This window comes from Takifugu flavidus, chromosome 13, assembly GCF_003711565.1.
Source record: "Takifugu flavidus isolate HTHZ2018 chromosome 13, ASM371156v2, whole genome shotgun sequence".
NCBI lineage: Eukaryota > Metazoa > Chordata > Actinopteri > Tetraodontiformes > Tetraodontidae > Takifugu > Takifugu flavidus.
The window spans coordinates 7,990,398-7,996,446 of NC_079532.1; positions in this window are offsets into that span (position 1 = coordinate 7,990,398).

Here is a 6,049-nt window from a genome sequence, read left to right on the forward strand (position 1 = left end):
CACAGTCGAAGCTACGATAGTGTGGAGCCAGGAGAACCAGCCTGTCAATCAATCCAGAGAAAAACATCCACATATCAGAGATGCAGCTCAGGAAACAGGATTTTCCCGTCTGTTTCCAACCGGAGTTAAAGCTGAACAAACTAGCAGCTCAACTAAACTGGGCTTGTTGGGCAACACGCTTGTGCTGCTCGCCGATTTTCACAGTCAGTTCACTCATGACAACCTCGTTGGGTCAGTCGGCCCCCGGTGATGTCGCCGCGCTTCAAAGTGCTGAATCTTTAGTGTGCATGTGAAAAATGAACTTCCTGCCTTCCTGGCGCCTGGTCACAACGTAGCCACAACATGGGCCTCTTTCCTCCTTCCCCCCCTGCAGGAAGATTAGTGGCAAAGCCGTGAAGTTTGCGTCAGACACGTCCAACAGAGACAGGCCCGACAGAGACACGTCCAACAGAGACACGTCCAACAGAGACAGGCCTGACAGAGACAGGTCCAACAGAGACAGGCCTGACAGAGACAGGCCCCACAGAGACAGGCCTGACAGAGACAGGCCTGACAGAGACACGTCCAACAGAGACAGGCCCGACAGAGACACGTCCAACAGAGACAGGTCCAACAGAGACAGGTCCAACAGAGACAGGTCCAACAGAGACAGGTCCAACAGAGACACGTCCAACAGAGACAGGTCCAACAGTCCAGACAGTAAACTCTGGAGTGGACACATGGCTGCTGGGCCTATTTAGAGAGTGGTTCCATTACACATACACATTTATTATACCAGGGGGTCATTTTGCCTCATTTACCGAGGTCTTCCAGATATTCCAGCCTTTTCTGCCTCCCAGTAGCGTCAGAGACAAACGAAAACACGAGTGAACTCTCGAGGATAAACAGCCTGGTGACACTTCCTCTTGGAACCAGTGAAAACTGGCCAAGAATGATGGTTGTCTGGGGAATCACAGAGGAAGAGAACTAATCAAATCAATCAATGCTCTGAAGAGGAACTTCCCTCCTGGCTTTCCAAATGGGTGGTAACCTCTTTGTGCCATCAGGCTTTGATTGATCCCTGATGTTGTGGGCTCCCTTTGATATAGAGAACAAAAGCTTCCTATTGGGTTACGGGGTCAAGATTGATGATGCATGAAATCAAAGATGAAGGTGGGGGGGCAGGCCCGTCCTCCCTGGGGAAGAGCACCGTGTTCCGGAGGCATTTGTTTTTACTCGACCCCACTTTAAGGCTGATCTGAGCTGCCATCGGATTTTGAGTAAATAAAAATTCCGATTGATCGTATCGGGTGGGAGAAGAGAGTCATTTTTTTACAGGAGGGGGTCTCATCAGAGCCTTCTTACTCTCTCTCATCTGTCATCTCCTTGGCTCCTCAATGTCCTCCTTTCCTTTAGTGGTAGACGAACGTGCTGACATCTGGAAGGGAAGGGAAGGGTCACCTGGAGAGGATTATAGACTGTACAGTGGGTGGGATGTCTGGGGATGCCGTTGCTTTCTCTTTCTCTGAGAGGACGACCAAGGAAGCAGAACTTTTCTTCAAACCCCTTTACACTTCAAAATCAGGTTATTCAATGTCATCCAGGGGAGGGTGGTTGGCATAATTTCATATTGAACTTGAGTGAATCTGAATTGTAATATTATTTCAGTTCATGCCCATGTTTGTGTGCCATTTGTAATATTTTTGTGACGCAACGGGAAGGATAAATGAGAGGTAAGTACCTGTGAAGAGGAGTGGAAAAGATGAACAGCAGGGAGGTGAAAGCAGGCAGATGGCCTGTTAATCCAATAAGTGAAGGTAAGAAGGATGGAGTGAGAAGGAGATGGTGAAAGAAAATAGGGATCAGGGCAGTCCAATAACAGGGAACGCTACATCATGAGAGCCGACCTACCTAGAAATGCCGAATAAGCAGAGAATGGACAAAATACCCAGAATGCTCTGCTCAAGATGAACTCTAAGTTGAGCGACTGACAGGTGACCAGCTGGATAATAGTGGCGGATCCATGTGATGCTCGAGTGAAACCACGAAATATATGTGAGAGGATAAAAATGTGTTTCTTTGTTGTTGCCCCCCCGTGCTGTTGTCGCCTTATTGCCCTTTAACCTTTCAGCAGTGGAGTGTGTTGTAAAAAGCGTGACAAGTGACCCCTCGGCCGTCCTCACGCGAGCACAGCGAGGCTCAGCAGGACGTGACAGCAGGCTTAGGGGGAGGAAAGTCACCGTTAACCTGGAGAAGATCCTGGAGCTGGAGCCAAACACATGACTGAGGAGACACATGGCGGAGGAAGGACGAGGCAGCAGAAGCAAAGGAGGGACAGAAGCAGAAACAATCTGCGCGACACACTCACTCCCAAAGAGGATCGTGTCAATTCCGCAGCGTCTGCCGATGATGTCGACAGATGAATTGGATCAGATCCGTTGGTGTTAATCAGCCCCATTACAAACGGTGGGTGGTTTAGCACTGGTTTAGGCCTACATGATAAAGGGGGCGAAGGCGTCTCTTCCTTCCTCTTCCTATGTGTCCTGCTTGGGAAATGGAATCATTTAGGGCTGGAAGCAGTGGCGGCTTGTTTTATTTTCCAAGTACTGCGCTCAGTTTTTTTTATAGTGCGTGGAAAATTCCTCCACCACCAACGCTGCCCACGAGAAAACTTTGGTGGTGATTGAATTGAATTGAATTGGTGGGGGGGGGGGTGCTGATGTGCTTTGAAATGAGTGAAGACACACTCACAGAACAGGCAGTGAATGCAGGAGGCAGGATGAAAGATCTGCTGGAATGACCTTTGACCTACACGGGTATGAGTCACGCCGAGGTTCCAGGAAATCCACCACTTCCTTATCTGCAAAGAGGACAGCGTCCCCACGTCTGGACGCGTACTGTTGAGAACAGGAACCAGACAGAACAACGGAAGGCTAAGTCGGAAGTCCGGCAGCTTGGAAAGCCGACGATCTGGATGGGAAACCTTCCCCCCCCCCCCCCCGTACTGTTTTCAGTTCTCCTGGGAAGTGACTTGACAAAGTCCAGTCCAAGTAGAACATTTTTAAAAAGGTGCCATTAAAACCCGTTAGAGGTTTAAGGATAAAAAGTCTTTTGCTGGGATCTTTTGATCTGCGATGGCTGCTCCTCGCTCGCTGCTGAAGGTCACATGAATATCGTCGTGGAAAAAACTGAAAGGATTAAAGCAGTTCATTCATTTTCTCTTTATTATTAGTATTAGGGTTTTAGTTAAAAGGCTTATGAGCCGGATACGACCATCAGCCACTAATGCCGCCGAAATGTGACCATTTGTGGTCGACCAGACTGTGAGTGCTCAAAGGAAGTTTGGGAAGTAGCAAATAATCATATTGATCCACAAAGGAAGTGGAAAAAGACTGGATCTGCTGCCGAAGGCCTCGTAAACAGACATCCCTCTGTTTCCTGAGTGAAAGGGAAGAACAGGAAGGCCGAGAGAGAGCGAGCGAGAGAGAGAGAGTCAACTTAGGGATCAAATGACAACAAACAGATCACGCAGGAGCCGAGGTCTTTGAACCCCCCCGCCCCGTGCGGAAGTCAGCTTTTTTCCCCCTCGTGTGTTCACTCTCATTTTTTTTAACCCCTTTCTTTCACCGGAGATAAGCTTCCAACAACCGAAGCCTTGTAAAAACAGGCCACGGGTGTTTGAGCCAGGTCCCGCCTGCAAAGATGTCCCAGCATGCCACGCTGCACCAGGCCACCAGCCAGGCCACCAGCCAGGCCAGTCATTGTTTCAAGTCCTTTCTCTGCCAACACGGTACCGTTTAAACCTGGATCTTCCTCACAGGCGGGCTTTAAACCCACGCCCCAGCATTTTATAAGGTTTTCAGTTTATTCCTCTGCTCAATGTTCTGGAACGAACCGGTTAGGTAAAGGCCCCAGGTGCTGATCGCGGGTCATGACAGCTCCAGCCACAGAGTACCACCAACACCGGGTCAGATAACTGATCAGAGATCAGAATTGGAACTAATGATCGTGTAAAGTGAAGCCACGGAGGTGGCGTTGTTAAACCAAACAACAATTTGGGCTTCGGGAGGCATAAACTCAAACAGAGCAGCGGTTTTATGACGGCCCGCCGACCTTCTGCCCCTGTTTGAACAGGTGAGCACATCACAGCAGCTAAACTGCATCTCAGCTTCTGTTAACGAGAGCAGGACCAACTGTAACTCAATAAGCGTGGGTGCCGAGCCTTCCTCCCCCGCCGACAGTCATCCTCCTCCTCCTCCTCCTCTTCTTCTTTTTCCACCACCTCCTGCCTTTGTCCTCCATTTCTGCCCCTGGAGGGGGGTTCAGGGGGAATTTCCAAAAAGATAATCCTCCAATTTTTATTCCAGAGAAAGGCAGGAAGAGGCAGAAAGAAAAAAGAAGAGGAAGATGAGAGGAAGACGAGGGTCTGCTGTTTCACTTGAGCGGATTCTATTCACCTTCTGTCTTCTGTGGGCCGTGAGGCAGCGACTAAAGCGCGTGGAAAATGAGAGGGTGGAGCCTTCTGACCACTTTTGAATGCAGAATCCTCTCTTAATTTACCTCATAAATTCAATATTTCAAACCCAGATTGGAACAACATGAATTTGATCATGTAAAATGAAGCATTTAGACATGCCAAAGCATGCTAACATGTGTTTCTGCTTTAGCTGACTCCACACAGCTGTGCACGTGCTTCCAACAGCCCAAACTGCACACTTCATTTGCACATTTACAGTGTTTTCTTCCTTATTTCCAAGTCATTAAATCTGCTAATTTCCTTACTTTTGTTGAAACATTATTTGTCCTGCTATCTTTTACTGGAATGAAACATAAGAAACACACATGAATTGCTTTCATTTATTTAACAGGATGTAAGTTAATGAATGAATGGATGACTGAAAGTCTCTCGGTCGAGTCCAATTTTTGAGCAGCGCTTCCTGTCACAGTCGGCCAACTGAAGCACGAAAAGCCCAATATTTCAGTGGGGGACTGGGTGGTCAACCAGTCCTTGATATTAACAGGAAGCCCCCCCCCCCCCACCCCGCAGGAAGCTATTAACAAGTTATGAGATCATGCTCCAAACGCGCACGCACACATAAACGCACAGCCTCTGCTTGTATTTACACTGTGAAAAGAGGCCTATAGAACCTTAATGGGACAGAAGTGGAAACAAAACCAAACTTGTGCAGCCAGGTTGGTTTGTGCCTCTGAGAGGGAAACAGAACCAAACAGTTCTGAGGCCAAACTCCATCATATTAGATCTTTTTAAGCACTCAGGGGTACATTATCACCTGGGAGGATCCCGAAACCTCTATCATTACTTAGGGCAGATGCTTATTTAATGGTCTAAGTATGAGCGTGCCATAACCTCATAAGGTCTGCAGTTCTGATCCAAGTTGGCAGGTTGACAAGATAATCTCATTTAAAAATTCACTTGAGGTAGATTTTATTAATGAACTTTGAGTTTGTCTGCATAGAGTGTCTGACCAAACCACAATGTTCATTTTTATACACGCTGTTTCACACATGTAGAACAGGGAAGATATGAGTTGATATAGAAAACATTGAATAAATTGTTCTCTTTAGAAGGCAAAAAAAGAAACCCTGAACAGAGGAAAAAGGATGAAAAGGATTTCTGTTTCCAGCCTTCGATATTTCTACGCGTGTCATCGTCCGATTGCCGTCTTCGCGCCGCTGCGTGGACGTGAGGGGGAGAAAAAGAAACAGGAGGAAAACCAGGAAACCACGAGGGGAAGTGAAGGATGTGGTCAGGAGAGCAAGCCGGCAGAGTTCCCTCTTGGCCTGGCTTCTCTGCTGCTTCCTGCCATCACCAACTCACCACCACCAGTTGCCTGAGGGGGCAGCAGCGAGCCACAACAGAGCGCAACGCGACACAGCTCACGAGCGGGACCGGGCGAGAGTACGCGGCCTATTGAGTTGTAACACTTCCACTCATGTAACTGTATTGCAGCTCATCCCTGTGCTTTTCCAAAAGTCCCGGTCAAAAAGGATACCGGGACTTTTCAGAACCCGGCGCCAGGGCGGAGGATCCAACCCCAGTAGGTGTTTA